This window comes from Nylanderia fulva, unplaced genomic scaffold (genome assembly GCF_048542155.1).
Source record: "Nylanderia fulva isolate GAGA-0341 unplaced genomic scaffold, ASM4854215v1 Scaffold13, whole genome shotgun sequence".
NCBI lineage: Eukaryota > Metazoa > Arthropoda > Insecta > Hymenoptera > Formicidae > Nylanderia > Nylanderia fulva.
In genome coordinates this window covers 2,877,885-2,896,245 of record NW_028189518.1, presented here as the reverse complement: position 1 = coordinate 2,896,245, position 18,361 = coordinate 2,877,885, and the positions used below count along the sequence as shown (strand labels likewise).

The 18,361-nt window shown below is 37.3% G+C and overlaps 1 long non-coding RNA gene across 1 annotated transcript in view; it reads left to right on the top strand.

The window, feature by feature from the left end:
• LOC114932408 (uncharacterized) overlaps window positions 1-18,361 on the top strand; it is a 123,421-nt gene that overhangs the window by 21,635 nt on the left and 83,425 nt on the right. The window lies entirely within an intron of this gene.

Genomic DNA, 18,361 nt, shown 5'->3' with positions numbered 1-18,361 from the left:
AGCTCTTATTATCCGAGCACTCGACTCTAGCTTACAATTATACATAACTGTAAACAGATTATTACCAATAATGAACTTCCTCTCTGTCTCAAGTGTTAACGAAATTTCCGTGCTATGGCAACGGTATGCAAATAATGCCGTTAAAAAATATATCTTCAAGTTTTTATTAAATTCATTTCGAACGAAAAATTTGATTTTAAAGGTGATAAATAATTTATTCTTTTTATTTCTTGTCCCCTAATTTTTTAATTGAATTTATTCTTTAAGTCATATAATTATCGCGTTATTTTATAATAAATATGTAAAATAATTTTGTAATTGAAAAAGACATTATTGAATATTTAAACAGAACATGTGTAGGCTTTTAGAGCCATATAATTATCGCGTTATTTTATAATAAACATGTAAAATAATTTTGTAATTGAAAAAGACATTATTGAATATTTAAACAGAACATGTGTAGGCTTTTAGATTGTTCTAAAGTGGAACACACATAAATAAATTGCTCCGAAATCTGTAGCGCTCACGATGGACGTTCTTTGTTCTCGGGTCCTCCGACTTATCGATCGTTCGGAAGGGAATCGCGTCGTCGCATATAGACGAAATTTGAAGATTGCTGCGAGCGACGTCTAAATGGTTTTCTTCTTCACGGTAAAGGGGACTGCGACAGTCGATACCTAGCGCAAACACTATAATTTCTTCCGACCGTGTTCTTATCTTTTGACATTTGTGCGCTGGGACGCGGGTGTCACACGCTCGCCGGGGCAGGAACGTGTTCGAGATTCTGTCACTCGCGATTAGGACACTCACTATTAAAGCTTTCCGATCGAGGGCTCGAAGAAGAACGGCCGGATTTATCCATATCACTTATATACCATCAATGTGTTCCGTATTTTTTTTTAGAAGGATTTATCAATATTGTTTTTGTAATTCTTTCCTTTTGCAATTTTAGTCTCTTTTACTTTCTCCCAAATATTTTTACTTCTCCGTAGCTTGACTTTTCATTTTAACTCGACTCGTATAAGATACAGAAATCTGTTATATAAATACTTGCAAGTTTTTATCTAAAAATGAAAAGAACATGGTTTTCCCAGACATGTTTTTTCATTCATTTTTTTTGTGTTACGTCAAATTCCATTAATAAATCATGACTTTATGCACATATACTTCTATATTCTGCAAAGAATATGCGCGCATATGAGAGGGTTTTAATCGTGTTTTTCTAAAGAAAGAATTGAATTTTTTTACTATTGAAACGAGTTGCTAACGTACACTATTTTTAATTGCGATAATAAAATAATTTATAATTTAATACGTTATGAGAGAATTCGTTTTGCCTGAATTTCGAGCTACGTTACTGGTTTGCAATAATCCATTTCAACTCGAACGTACTGATATTCTCCCTCTATTCTGACCCTTCCATGCAATGCAATTCCCCTTCCTGCACGTTGCAGTTGATCTCTCTCGTCTTGTGCTCCAGACAGCCGCCTTTTTTCATCTTTCTTTCTTCCTTTTCGTCCTCTCGCCAACTCCTGGCATACGTACCGTTGCAACCGGCTGCATCGTCGAGACGCAATTCAAGTCTGACCTTCATCATGTATACTCCCTGCCATAAGCTCCACCGCTCCCACCCACGAGCAAAATGATTATTATGATTCGATGTGCAAACACGCCCTTCGAGCTCCACGAAAGGATATTAAAGAGTTTCGTTCTGTGAAAATTTCAATCTTTTTATAATGAGCATTTCATCACACCTCAGGATAAAATGAGAAATAAAATTTGATACATCCTATTTGTGTTTTTTAACGCATTAAATATTAATTTAATCAAATGAAAAGCATTATCATAACAAATGATTTTTACTGCATTGAGAAAAAAATGTATTGAATTTGAATAAATATTTATTTCAATACTGTCTAATACATCATTTATTTGAAATTAATAATATTGTTGAATTTGATGTGAAAAATATTTTTGATATAAGAAAATTCTTTTCAAAACGAATAAATATTTATTTGTTTCAAATAAATGATTTATTAGGCAGTATTGAAATAAATATTTATTTAAGAATAATTTTTTTTCAATATGTTAAGTCATGATAAAAGAAAAACAAAAATAAGTTGTAACGTAAAATTTTTATTAAAAAGAATGTATTGTTAAATAAATGTTCGATATGATTGCAATTATCATGAATCACTGTCACACCATAGAAATGTCAGTACTCGCTCTTCAATTATTCTCTTCGATATGCACGCAATAAGAGATGCACGATCTCGACGACGTGTCTGAAGACGAGTGATCGAGAATAACGGGTTTATTCATACGAGTTTAGTATACTATAGGGACAAGAGCGCAATCGCTTATTTGCGCACGACTAATCACTAAGATATCGAAAGCATGGTCATCAATTAGTCGGTCTAATAACAAATACATATACGCGCAAACATAATCGTGAATTCGATTTGTAATGCGTAAATCATTAGTGATCGAGATAAGCGAGAGAGTCCTGATTGATAGTGTTGCATCGAACGCTACAAAAGTATCGCGTTGCGTCGTTGATGCGACCCGATCGACCGTGAAGACGCGTTTTCTATCAGCTTCGTAGATATATAAACGTGGGCGTTAAATAGACATCTCTCGAACGATGTAGCGAGAAAAGCAAAAAAAAAAATAAATGTCGATCATACGATTTATAAACGACGATAGCGAAATGACGCTGGGTGTAACGGTATTATTCATAGAATACTCACATATCATGAAATGAATCTAGCACATATCTATGCGCGTTATACTTACTCGTTATAGGTATTTTTCAATGGATTAGGCGTGTTATACGAAAGAATAGACGAAGATTAGATAAAGCATCGCTCTCGCGACAAAGTTCATTAATGATTTATTGCTCGTCGTCAAACGAGCAATTTATATACAGAGAAATCGCAACATCGATAATAAGCAATAATTTTTATGCAAACCTGTAACGTGGCACATAAATTACGTATAATTTTACGTAAAATTTCACCACTTACAAACTTGACTGTTATTCTTACGCAGGACTGCTTTTAAAATATATAAATCAAAGTAACTATCTATGTTAATTATTCAGCTATTTCTTGCGTTGATATATATTTTTAAACAACACACGGTTGTGTGCATGACGGAATACTAATAATAAAGCAACGCTTATGTAATATCTCTCGATTGCGTCGGTTCACTCGTAACTCTTATCTTCCCGAAATGCGACTCGCGGAATGTAACAAACATCGCGGTCGCGCCCATTACACCAGAGATGCAGATACGCCGCGTAGATCTTGTGAAACATCTCTACGGGCTCTGCGTTAGCAGTGGCGCGTGACGAGAGGGCAGAGGTCACGAAGACAAAGATTGTGCGAATGGAAATGTGACTTGTGTTGCATCTCTGCCGATCTGATAAGAGCATACCTATCACGGGTAAAGTCATCTTCGTGACCGCAACACAGAAAGTGCACCGAATACGAGATTCAGTGAAAAAAAGTAAGATAAAAAAAATGCCACGTTTCGTTGCATTATTTTTATTTATTTTTTATTTATTATTTATTTTTTTTTTTCAAAGTTCTAGTCGAGTTTTATGTTTACTGCATTAGTCGGATAAGAAAATTATGTACGATCGGAAATTATAATATCTTCGTACATTAACTATAGATGAATAACAAAATTTGAGAGATTAGTTTCGACAGGAAGTTCGCGATATCAGAAAATTGCGTACATGTTTTTGTTTTTGCAAGATGGTAAAAAAGAAATATGAAATTTTTTCTCATTTACAGATCATATGAAAATCGAGAGCAATAACGATGTTTGTGACTTTTGATTAACATACTTCCGATACATATAGCCTGTCCATGCTAATTACTCTGATGTAAATGTTTACGCGATACTATGTGGTTATATCGTTGAAAACTATAACGATGTGTGTACACACTTGTGCACGTAGGCAAACCGGATAAAATGTAAATCAAACGCGTCGATATACAATGAAAGCCACTTTCGACGATTCTTTTTGCGGGGAGAGAAACAAGCGTCAAACTGCCTATCGTCGAATCACGTTTGTCTGTTAAATCGACGAACGAAATATTCAAATCAACCGCGTTGTTGAACGAGTTATTTTGCACGGTGGAATTTACGGAATTTGCAGTGAATTCGCGTCAAGACAAAAGAACCGTATCACGTCGCGTATCAAGCAAATGAGAGATAAAAACTAACGCTGATAGTGTGCGATATTTCGAAAAAATAAAATTAGAGTTACGACTGACAAGATTTATATGCGAGTGTTTATTAGAGGAGGTTACTCATAATTTAAAATCTGTTATGAAGTTTATAAATTTTAAATTAATTTTTTTTAATTAAATTTCTTTAATAAGCTTATTATATTTGGTAATAAAAAAATTCTGTATATTATATAATATTGTAGACAGGTTTAAAAATATGGTGATTCATTGTATTCATTTACTGTGAATATGTTATTTGTGAAAAAGTCAGATATCGTGAAACTTATCTGAGAAATGTTTATATAGTTGGAATCTTGGGTTATCGATCATTTCCACTCAGAATGTCTAGAAATAATTCACTGCCTCCTGTTTTCACAACAGCGGTGAATAGGAATATTTCTTGAATTATAGTAAAATGCACTGATTAATCATAACTGAGTATCACCATTATTACATTTATTTCACTCTTCAAATATTTTTTTATTATTTATTTTAGAGACATATTTATTTTAAATAGAGGGAAATAAAGCTTGGTTGAGAAGAAAATTAGAGAGAATTTCTAAAACTAAAATATATATAAAGTATTTTTATTTACAATTAAAGTGCGATGTTTTTTTGTAAAATAATTACGTGTAGAAATAATTACGAATAAATGTGTGACTCGGTCATAATTGTTTTTATGGAATGCTATTAAAAGTGCTGATATAAAAACAAGTATAAAAACAGAACGAAGAGATAAGGAACCTAATTAACAAACGAGAACAAAGAATCTCTTAAAAGTTAATTACAATGCAAAGAATACTGTCGGAACACAAACAAAATGCCACACGAATTACACAAATATTATGTAATTCGGAAAGAACTCATCAATCATAAAGAATTATGATTATCTTAATTACCATAATGAAGCAACTATGATATTACTTCTTGGTTATCCACATTATGAATAAAAATACTACAATATATTGACAAATATATTATAAGTGTAAAGATAATGCGGGATAATTCGCGAAAAAGAATATTGCTCTTTTTTGTAAATAATTTTTCTGTAAAATAAGTATCTATACATCAAAGTTAGCTTCACTATAGTCAAAGTAAATGAGATTATTAATGTGCGTATGTAGATTAATATTGTTCCAAGTTTGCACGACTTAAAAAACAATAACAATGACGTAACTAATATTACACATATTATATAAAGAAAAATATACATAAAGAGTTATTTATTTCAACACACACGTTTAATCAAATTACTTTTTTTTTTAAACATTTCGTACGACACTGTTGAAGAACGCACAAGATCTTCGATTTAATTTTTCATACACATCACGTATAATGCGTTTAAATATCGCTCGCACTAAATAACAAAAAATTAAACACGGGCATTCAATTGGAACCACAATTTCCGCAAAAATCACGTCGCGAAAATGCAGCAGCTATGCAACGATGCAGCGGAGCCATCCAGCAAATCGCAGATGACTGCCGAAGACCCACTGGCCCAGTTCCACCCAGTTTCGCTTCATCCCCCTGCATCGCTGCACTCTGCTGCATCTTGCGTGACGTCACCGGCCACCCTCGACCACCCACGCTTGCAGAGACCATCCCTTCTGCACCGGCAATGCTCCCACTCTCGTCGAGACTCTGCCCCTCTCTCGGGGAGGAAAATAGGTAGGAGGAAAGACTGCAGTTCCTCTCTAGACGCCCTCTATTTTCTTCGGATGTAGAACTCTCTACTTTTTATTCTCCACTTTTGTGATCTCACTCGTAAAATCGTGTGCGACAGCTTAAAAATATAACGCCGTTCGGACCGATTATTTAAAATGCGAACTTTTCGAGACATCTCCGGCCCTTCAACTTGTCCCCTTATCCCACTTAAAAAGAAGCGTTCGTCCATTTCGAGAAATCACCCCTATATAGTTTATTGTCAGTAAGGGAATTGCATTTTTACTGCCGCTTTATATTGCCGATGTATAAAAAGGATTATGCTCATTCCCATGTGCAATCTACCATATCGCGATATACTTTTTGGGGGGATAATTCGGAAAAAAACATACATATGTCAAACTATTATCATATACGAAACAAAATTTCAAATCGATAATTGTTAAAGTACTTTCCATATAATAAAAAAATAATAATAATAAAAGTTTTAGATTGCTGTCATGATTATATAAACATGTATTCATAATTTATAGAAATAATTAAATATATTGTTGATGTCCTTCGACTTTTATTTAGCTTTAAACGTAGAAACGTGTCATGTGCGTTGGAGTTTATTTTAAAATTGCGTTCATCACAAATGTTATTGACAAGTGCAGATACGATATCTCGGCTTGCATATTTCCTCGATCATGTAAGGTATGACATGTCAGTTGGGCACGGCTGTGTAAATGAAGAATTAGCGCGTATCAAAGATTTATATAATGTTATCTCTGAAGGAGAAAGAGAGTAGAAATATAAGTATATTGATAAAAGTTTGCTTCGTAGCCTGCTACCTTCATCGCGCGGAGGCGCCACAATGCAGAAATGAGTTCGGTTTTCGATTTTACATTTCTAAACACGATTATTATCAGATAGTTATCAGTGTTGATAAAAAAAAAGACAAATAGAGAGTCCTCTTATCAGTAATAATTAAACGCGCGTGTTTTACAAGAGTGAAAACAACACTCGAAATATCTTTTAGCCTCCCTATCAGAACTCATGGAAGAAACCAGGGAGATCCTTCATATATCTCGCGAAGAAATGTATATTGAAAAAACTCTTCTTTGTTGCCAGCGATAATTCATGTTTCTTCGGATGAGCACTTGCGATTTCCGACATCCTTCCCACAGTAACTCATGCCACGACCAATGATGATGTCGTGCATCGAAGTGGCCATTAAACGCACTCCGTCTATTCTCACACGTTCAACGTCGCAGAATCTCTCTCTTTTTTCCCTCTCTCTCTCTCTCTCTCGATTCTCCAATTTCCAAAGTTGACCGTGAATCGTCGAGGGAGCACGTTCGTGCACGCCCGTAAGTCACGCTCGTGAACGATTCGCGTTCGCGCTTTTATGCGTCGAACGAGAGTGCATGCGTGCGTAAGAAGGAAGAGGGTGAGGACGAACGATTGGTATACGTGCACGCAACGAACGCGTCGCTCTTAATGAAACTGGCGAACGCCATGAACGCAATAATATGCGCCGAAAGCGAGAAAGAGAGAGGGTAGAAAAAAGAGCGCGAATCGCGGGGCAAGGGAGGTGATTTACGATGAGACCTGTGTGTGTGTTTTAAGCCGGTTGCATACGGGAGCGTGGAATGTGCGCTTTTTATGGTTGAAAAGAATGGCCAAAGTATAAAAGCACGGGGCATTGAAATTCGGCGCTCTTTTATGCGTGCACGTCAGTGGTCGACCGACTGACTGGTTGCTTGCTCGATTGTATCGTCTCTCTCTCTCTCTCTCTCTTTCTCTTGCTCTCTCGCTGGCGTAGGTATGCCTTTTATGGGATGCCAACACACTCATTGCGCATCACCGTAACGCTGTGGAACAACAGAAACCGGTACGCAACCATAAGCGAGATGCGCGTGCACCGGTGCAAGGACGCCACTGGCGAAGTGCAGGGCTCCGTTGCATAGAACCGAACTGTGAAAAGCGCGAGAGATGCGTTCCCAGGAAATAAGCCAGTTGCCAAAGCCTGTTTTTCAATGAGCGATAGCTCGCAATTTTAATTATATAATTGGAAAAATTACATCTTTTTAGATGTTGAAAAACTGAGGTTTCGCACGATTAAATTAGTAGAAAAGAGTATACGTTGTGTATTGCATATTTACCCCTTTTTTAACGATCAATTTTTGGGACGTGAAATAATCTTAAGTAAAATTTTGAAAAGTGATAGGTATAATATTTTTATTTTAACTTTGAAAGGAATTTATTTAAAAATCTATTCTTCTTTATTTGCTCTTTTTCGTAGATTAACTCAATCAAGAGATTTCATTTTAATTATACTTCGTAATCTTTTTATTAGAATCGTAGAGATGTTCAAGATATTTTATATAATAATTACATAATTAAACAAAATTTTATATAATAATTATTTCGAATTCCACTTATCTTATTTTTCATCGAAGAGGAGATATCCTCCCTTACATATCGCATATATGTAACAATGAAAAGCTGCACAGATGCAGCTAATATTTTAACTTTGAAAGGAATTTATTTAAAAATCTATTCTTCTTTATTTGCTCTTTTACGCAGATTAACTCAATCAAGAGATTTCATTTTAATTATACTTCGTAATCTTTTTATTAAAATCGTAGAGATGTTCAAGATATTTTATATAATAATTACATAATTAAACAAAATTTTATATAATAATTATTTCGAATTCCACTTATCTTATTTTTCATCGAAGAGAGGATATCCTCCCTTACATATCGCATATATGTAACAATGAAAAGCTGCACAGATGCAGCTAATATTTTTATTTTAACTTTGAAAGGAATTTATTTAAAAATCTATTCTTCTTTATTTGCTCTTTTGCGCAGATTAACTCAATCAAGAGATTTCATTTTATTTATACTTCGTAATCTTTTTATTAAAATCGTAGAGATGTTCAAGATATTTTATATAATAATTACATAATTAAACAAAATTTTATATAATAATTATTTCGAATTCCACTTATCTTATTTTTCATCAAAGAGGGAATATCCTCCCTTACATGTCGCATATATGTAACAATGAAAAGCTGCACAGATGCAGCTAATATTTTAACTTTGAAAGGAATTTATTTAAAAATCTATTCTTCTTTATTTGCTCTTTTACGCAGATTAACTCAATCAAGAGATTTCATTTTAATTATACTTCGTAATCTTTTTATTAGAATCGTAGAGATGTTCAAGATATTTTATATAATAATTACATAATTAAACAAAATTTTATATAATAATTATTTCGAATTCCACTTATCTTATTTTTCATCGAAGAGGGGATATCCTCCCTTACATATCGCATACATGTAACAATGAAAAGCTGCACAGATGCAGTTTGTACCGCCGATCGTATCCAATCAAGTTGGATGGCGTAGGCGATGAGGGAGAAATCGAGCGAAATCAGCATGTGCACTGGCTGGCGTTATAAACCGGACGGCGAACCGTAGCGCGACGCGTGTCACTAGGTCACTATATTTCATGGCCATGAATGGTTAAGATTCTTTCAGCGAGATGCGCGCGGAGAAACGCGCCGCTTCACTTCTCGCGTTTATCTCGCACCACGATTATCTCGCTCCGGGCTATAAAAGGGGCGAGGCAATTTCGCGAATCCCATGAGCCCCGGATCTCGATACGAGCGTACATCTGCGCCCGCGAAGAGAGAGAGTGCTCGTCGAGCGGATTATAAAGGGTCGTATTCGCGTATGTCCTTCGCGCGCTTCGTCCTACGTTTACATCCGCCAGGGTGTCTAGCGGTCAGGGAAAACCGGGTATTGCCGGGGGATTTTATAAATCTAGAATTGTCAGGGAAAAGTCAGGAAATTTTACTATTTATATATCTAGATTTTTCTACATTATTCTACATTTGTCTCAATAATTTGAAATTTTTGATTAAATAAATATGAACTTTTCCTTGACTCCCAGCACGCTAAATATAATTTTATGTGTCGTTAAAAGTGAGGAAAAAAATGAATTTCTGGTCTTGGAAAATCTGAAAAAGTCAGGGAATTTTTTTCATTGAGTTTGCTGGACACCCTGATCCGCGTATATATCCGGTTTTACTCATCTGCGCGTGTGAATCGAGCGTTGTATACGTAATGTGACGTTAAAGCTTGCGAAAGGGAAGCTGTGCACTTCCGACTCTCCCTTCTCTCAAAGATGAGGAAGACTCACGTTCTCGCAGATGGTGCATCTTGTGGCGCGATATCGATTCGGGAAACGTATTAGATACGTCGCCATATTGACGCACACGGATGTTCTCAATCCGATTGTACCAAGGGTGCCGGAAATAATCTATTATTTACGACTCTCTTCCGCCGTATGCGCTCTCGTGAATGCAAAAGGGACATTTCATGTCGCTTTTGAAAGATGTGAGGCGCGCCGAAAGATTCAAGATACTTAGCGCGAATCGCGCCTATAGCTATATTTATTCTTACACAAGGGAGAGAAAAAGATTTAAATAATATCTGTATATATCATTCAGCGATTTTTAAATTCGATAGGAAATTCAATTGACAATTGATTTAACGTTCCGTTACTCATCTTACTCCGAAACGAAAATTTGACACATTCGACGTTAATGCATCCTGTTCGCGCAAAATATGCCGGGGGTAATTATGCAATTTGCGTGGATATTATATATATTATATAGGGGTAACGAGCAACGATGTTACTTAAAATCGAGCCATCGGGCGATCTCCCGTTGCGCGTCGACGCAATTGACTTTCGGCCGTATAATAAATTAATAAATATCGCGTGTAATATGTGCGATACGTGCGACAGGCTGGGAATCGCGCGAGGCAGGGGTGACCCATATATATATATATATATATATATATATATATATATATATACAGAAACTCACCGCAGATGCGCCCGCTCGCACGCAACCGGCCTAATTTAAATTCGTTTAAAGGCCGCTATTTTATTAACACACGCGTCGCATTTTCGCCGCACCTTCTGCGCACGATGTTCGACGAACCGTGCGAGCCTTTGTCTCGTCGCCGCGGGTGTAATTGCGCACACGCGCGCAACCGTATGTGCGCGCGCTTTCCAGACCGCATAATGGATTTCGATTTTCGCGTGATCGTCGAAAAAAAAACCGTGTTCCCCCGCGAGAGATTGTGCAGCAATAGTATATTGTGTATCAAGTGCGAAAAGTTGACAATTGGTCACGAGTGCGATCATCCCACACGAGTGAACAATTGTCAATCCGCACGTGATACACATACTATTTTGTATTACAAGCGCAGGCAAAGTGGTTTTCCAGCCATCTTGCGGCGTGGGAAATCGGCCACTTTCCGCACAGAAAACACGCACACAAAGTGCCACTTTGCCTGCACGTGTAATACAAATCCCATTTTCACGTCGCTCTCTACCTTCGAATCATCGTTCTATCGTCTATCGATCGCAAAGAGATGCGTCGTGATAAGTATTCCTTACGATATAGCGGTGTGTGTCCCGTCGTATTCCGCGGGCGGCGTCTTTTTATCTTTCCTCCCCGGTTCCCCACGCGGGACCGTGCCGTGGCCGAACAAAGAAGAGGCATAAATAATCCGGAGAGTTTCCAGCGGGCGTACCGATAATTAGATTCCAAGGACCGCCTATTTTGGCCGAAAGTTACGTTAGAAGAAGAATCTACGACCCCACTCAACTCTGTGCCGGTTCCCCCTTTTTCTGTCCCTTTACCCCCTTCCGGCGTCCTCACGACCCACTTTCGTCTCCTCTCTACTTCCTTTCTCCCTTCCTCTTGGCACCCACTCCGGTCCCGCGCTGCAAACTTCGCCAGCGGGAGCAAACAAAGAGAGGCTCCCACCCTTGCAAATGCGCTCAGCATATTTATGGCGCCGAAAACTGTCGTGCATTTACCGGCAAAAATGTCGTGGAGTAGAGGGTCGAAAGCGAGAGCAAAAACACGACCGAGACTCTCGAGAGAGATTGACCGCTCTTCGGTTTGAAAGAGAATTGCGTGACCGTCAGATTCGTGGCTGGACACAAAGACGAGATTATTGACTCTGTTTTAAACCGAAATGCCGACCAATTTATCATCACATCTCGCATTTAATGCTGTAATCAGCTATATGACTGTATAAATGGATGTTTGTAATTTATACGAGAAAAATATGTCCCTCGAGAAAATTAATTAGGCAGAAATCGAAAATGCATATAAAAGAATATTTTATATACTTATTGTTAGTATCTATTAGTTACAAATTTTTTCGCAATTTAAAAACAATATTCATTTTTAGAGGAATAAAATATAATTTATTAAGTATAGTAATTTTGTTATCATTTTTTTACTTGTTTTTTTTTTTTTTACGTAAGAGAAATGAATACGAGAATGCTGCGATTGGATGGCTAAATCGGAAGGGAAAACTGGAGAGAGAGAGAGAAATACTTTATAAACTGAATCGTCGTTCCACGGTCCCACGTAAAGTCCCATAAAGCGAGACTTTGCGGTACTCCATTCAGAGAACGCGGAACAAAGTATGATGGAACTTGAGAACTGCTCCACTTTCACAGACAATGAAAGCAGGTAGCCGAAACGTTTCATCTCTTTCGCGTTCCCATCGCGCCCGCCCTTTTTTCTCGCTCGCGCGTTTTTTGAATCCATAAAAAGATGCGCCCATAAAAACAGTTACGGCATAATAGGTGTAACGAGAATGGTGGTTGTTACCGCTATGTATCAGTTGCGGTGCAGGGCGCAATTGTCATAAATTCAACGTGCGAACAGTGTTACAATACACTTTAAATCATCCTCGATCGCCTAAAAAGGACCCTGAATTATTACTACGATGGAGGGATACGCGTCTGTGTATTAATGCATCCCGTTCATTTTCAAAGAGAAGCTATGAGAATTCCTGCCGAGTGAGAAACAGGGAGGATAAGAAAAGGGGAGTTGCAAGCACGACGTATGTTTGCGAAATGCGCTCGATTTACTTTGTAATTTTCCTCCTAATCGCGTTTGTAACAGTCGCATTTTTTTTTTTTTTTTTTTTTTAGACGCGAAATAATCACAACACTTATATACATTCGTTAAAAGCTGTTCTAAAAATATCGCCGACGAGACAAAGCACTCCTTCCGATGACTCTTGTCGATGAATCAAATTCAACGACAAGATGAACTTAACGAGGGATTAAATGGGTCTCTTTTCAAGACGAAGCACGGTATTGATTTTCTTTTCCTCGCCGCGAACAGCCGCGGCTCTAACAAAGGACCATTAAAATCGGCGATTCTTCACTCTCGGAAACGTCCTTTTTCCTTCCTTTCCTCTTTTTCTCTTCGTATCGCGATCACAAATCTTCCCCTGCCCGTCTAGGCCTATTGTTATCTGGTAATAGAAAAACTTTGCTACTCCCAGGATGCTGCACGTTTTTCTTCCGTATATATGCACACGCAATATATGTGAATTGTCGTGACGATCAGATTTAAACTTGTAGGTACGAAAATCCAATATTTATTGATTTAAATTTTTCGATTATTTTCATACGTTTTATATTTTGCAAAACTGTATACGATTTAAATCTAGAAATGCTAATTAGCATAAGTAATAAAAACGGAAGAAAATCTCTTAAAACACTAGATTGCAAAATTGTCAACAGCATATTTTATATCTCGTACAATCCATTTTTGTATACTTTATTACGAGACATCTCTGCGTTTCTCTCGTTCCTTTCCCTTCAATCGTATCTTTAGGGATGATATCGCGGCAGGTGGAGAGAGTTGGAAATATGTGCTGGAGGAGCGACTTCCGACGAGAACAAAAGTGATTTGGCCGTAAACACACGCGAACCACCCCCGTCCAAGAAAGACGGTAGAATGAAGGTGGCTTACATGCTGCGCCGACGGGGGTGGCACGATATTTTGCCGTTGAAACTCACCGGGGCCACATTTTTCTTGATTTAGCGAAACAATCCGAGCATCTGAATTTCAAATATGGCGTCTGCGTCTCTCGTCGTAACAGCACAGCGCAGGAGTAACAGCTCACGCTCGTATCACGTTGTTTCGGATGACCCGCGAGAGAATCTCTCGCGAATTAGTTCACGGAGGATCGTTTTTCGCACCCTCCGACACAATCTCTTATCTCTTTTTTTTTTTATTCGGGGAAAAGATTACGCGTGGTATTTGTATCGAGGGACACGATAGATCTGTCAAAATGCTTTTGACACTAACAATAAGATTTTTAATCGAGATTAATTTGTATATATATTTTGGCGATAAAGCAATTTATATTGAGAGAATTTTAAATTATAATAATCGATAAAAAATATTACAAATAATGATCTTTTTTTTTATTTTTTTATTTTCTTAGGAATTCTCCCTTCTCTCTCTCTCTTTTTTTTTTTATTCGGGGAAAAGATTACGCGTGGTATTTGTACCGAGGGACACGATAGATCTGTCAAAATGTTTTTGACACTAACAATAAGATTTTTAATCGAGATTAATTCGTATATATATTTTGGCGATAAAGCAATTTATATTGAGAGAATTTTAAATTATAATAATCGATAAAAAATATTACAAATAATGATCTTTCTTTTTATTTTTTTATTTTCTTAGGAATAATATTCTCGATTTTTAATATTTATCTTTATATATCGTATCTTGCAAGATACCGATGAAAAATCGAAGATATTATTTTTGTCTCACGCATGTGAATTGCGTATTTTGTCTCAATATCTTCATTCGCGTCTTCCTTTGACGTGCAACGATTTGTAGGACGAATTGGTGTGTTTCAACGAGCTGTTCCGATTAAGGGCAGATTCGTAATATCGTCGATCGCCACGTGAGGGATTGCGGTCCATTGAGCAGCCGCCTCCCGTGAAAATAATGATCCAATGCCCCCAGGGTCCTTTCGAGAACTGTTCGTACTGCCATAATTTCAGTACCCTCGATATTTTCGGCTATCTTAGACGAGCGTAGTCCGAGGCCGCGAGACGCATCCAATACAATTCTCTGAATCATGTCCGCTGTTGAGGAGCGATTTTGTTGAGAGGTTTATTTTTATCAAATCCTTTCTTCTTGCTTGCATCTCTATCTTTAGTCGCTTTTTGTTTTTTTCTTTTCTAATTATCTACTCGAAGAATTCATCTTACTTAGCTCATCGAAAATTCCTCATTTAATATTTCACATTTTCATCAATCTGTCTTCTTTAATCATGTGTAGACATCCATCTTCTACTATCTTTATCGTTAAAATATAATATATTGCATGTACAAGTCGACAAGACTGAAAATCCAGGTGCATAAAAATTTGATCGAAAGAATCATTCTTCATGAGAATCATTCAGTTGTTTTTTTTTACATTTTAATAGCAATGCATAAATTACGATATAATTCAGGTCAATATCCAGAAGCGGAATAAAATTTCACGAATTTTGAGCAGAATTTTATTTACGTACTAATATCTTCATTAATCTCTTCTCATCGAACCGTGTTAATCTTACGCAAGAAAATAATGACGACACGGCACGTATTGTGCGTTTAAAATTCGCACGCATTATTGTAAGACTGACAGTCAAGGATATACTTAAAAGAAGTTATACAGAACAATGCGAGCTATTTGCTTCAGTTAACTTCTTTCTACAACGGATTACCTGACCGACCGCGGGACAAATTTTTTCTTGTATATACAAATAGAATAGCCACGTGTAAACATTTCGCAAAAATTTTGAAACAGGTTTTTTTTATTTTAAAAAGAGAAAAAGAGAGAAGAAGGAAAGAAATGTGTTGCTTCAATGGAATTTTAATTACATGGATTAAAATGTGCGCATCCTCGGCTCCGAACATTCCTGTGGTAGCATGGAGTTTCGAGCTGTAGCTACATTCAATTTCCGATTTCGTGGATTCTTGGACTCTATAGTTTTTTTGGGGTTTGATCCTTTTTATCTCGCCTCTTTTAATTTCTCACATTTCACGTTTAAGCGCAGATTAAGCGTTAATCGCGGACGGATGTTTTGCGTCCTTCGAAAGTCCGCGCACGTGCCGTTTCTGGCAGCCCCAAGGTCGCGATAATTCGCAAGGGGGAAAGACAGAAACACAGGCTTCTCTTGTACACGAGCGACAGCTGGGAAGCAGGCAATCAGGCATGCGGGGCCCAAGGTCTCTCCTCCTGAGGGCCCCTATTACGACACCCATACACACACACGCACATACACGCATACACACGGGGATTTACATACGATCCTGTTGTTGGACAAAGAGATGATGCCCTGCACGACCTTCCGGCGAATTCGCACACGTGCACGTATATAGGTCAAACTACGCAGCAGAACTAGTTCCCGGGTTTAAATAAAAGAGTGCCGCTGCCTTAGTCATTATAGCTTTTATTTCGTTTTTTATTTTGAAAGGAATTCGGCGAAGGATTGATGTAATACGAATTACCACGTGTTTGACCTTTTGTTTTTGTCATTAAGTGACAACTTAGTTAGAAGTTTCGCTATTTCAAAATATTTATTGGATTACTATTTTTGTATCTTCTATTTGATAATTTTTTTGTTCTCTTAGATTGGCTATTTAATTTCTCGTATAATCTTTTTATTAAATCTTAACTTTCTTAGAAAGCGAGTTTATGCCGAGAGAAGCACTAGTTTTTTCTGTTCCTCTTGACAAATGCGAGGATACGCCTACATACGGGACGGACGTCTAATTTACCATCCGTGATTTTTGCTCGCGCCCTCCACGAGAAATGTATCGTTGGAGGGTGAAGCGGAAAGAGAGAGAAGAGAGAGAGAGGGAGAAAGGGAGAAAACGAGAGAATCTATTTCTCGTCGATGAATACGTCTATATATATGCATATATAAGCTCTTCCCGTATGACGTATAGCCGTGATTACTCTGATGTAGATCCGTCCGTCCATTCTGGTCCGATAACGCATCGGGAATGTACAGGCTCTTTTCTTCTTTCCTCTTTTTCTCTTTCTCCTTCTATCGGCGAACATATCGATCATCGTTGCGCCCACGATTTTTCATCGGGGTCCCTTTAGCAAAAAAAGCCCATCGAGATTGAAAAGCCATTCCGCCGTCTGGGAATGCAAAACGAGGCTTTTTACTAGGTGCGCCAACGGCCATTGTTGTTCGCGGACTCGTTTTGACGAAGATAATTTGTACAATCGAGGGATGTGTAATTTGTGCACAGTTGATATATTTCGAGAAACATTTATAATATTTTATGAAAGGAAGGCGGAATTTAAACCATTTCGTTTATTACAAAAATATATAGATGTACAAAGTTTTATACTATATTTTTGTTTCTCTTGAGGATGAAACTACATCCGAGGTTCGCGTTAATTAAGAATAATTCCCAACGGTTGCTTATTTAATAAGTTTATTTTTCCGACAGACGCTCGGGAATATTAAAACTCTGTAATGAATTCTTAGTTTAACGATAGTTTTGAAAAAGAGTTGTAAAAAAAAAACACCAAGATTTCATCGTAATCACGTTATTTTTTCGTCTCGAACCATCGTCGCAGTTAACGTCACCGTGTAACATTTTCAAATTATATCTAGATTTTCCTTAGACTTTCATATCCGACATATGACAATAAAGTAAGGGTAAGAAAAGAGCACGTGATCGATTATTCTTCAGAGTAAAATAATACACCTGAAGCGAAATCCACGACGTTACGGCGGACATCGTTCTTTATCCGCGGTTCCGCGAGGCAATTCTCGTCGGTGATTTAGTCGATCGATTCAATTTTATGGCCGGTCCTTTTTTTTCCCAATGTCCCCGCCCGCGGAGCGATGGTACCCGGTGTTGGTACACGGGCGGATCGCGAGGGAGACTCCGACCATCCGGAAGCACGCGCCGATTCGCCTCAAATCGTCCGTGGCCAGGAATTATTGCCCGAAATTATATGTTTCGCGTGCTGGCTACGTCGATTCGAAACGTGCCGTTTTATGCTACCACGAGAACCGTTCGTCACCCCCACGACCACCTCCATGTGATGGCTCTCCGTTCTTCGAACTACCCTCCAATCTGACGATCGAGCACGTGACTCGATACACAGACACGATAGAAAACGCTTTGTAGAAAATTGAAGTGTCCTTTCGATCCGAACAGTGCGCTCAGTTTGTCTCGTCATCCTTCATCGATAAATTCGGGAGAGATTATCGAGCAGGTAGTTTCGTTATTTCAGACGTATATAATTTTATTTCGATATTACGAGAAAAAAATATTAGCCGCCATAACTCAATTTTAGGTGTCTCTATATCACACCTGACATTTATATACTAATTTTTTTAATTATAATTTAACAGACAATTCTGCATAAAAATATTATTTATTACCTATAGCTAAAATTTCGGCTTAATTTTTGGTAATTAAATTTCAAGTATAATATATTGACATTTAAAATTTTAGCTATGATAGTTAATATTTTTTTCCATAATTAATTTTTTAATTTTTGTAAGATAAACGTCAATATTATACACA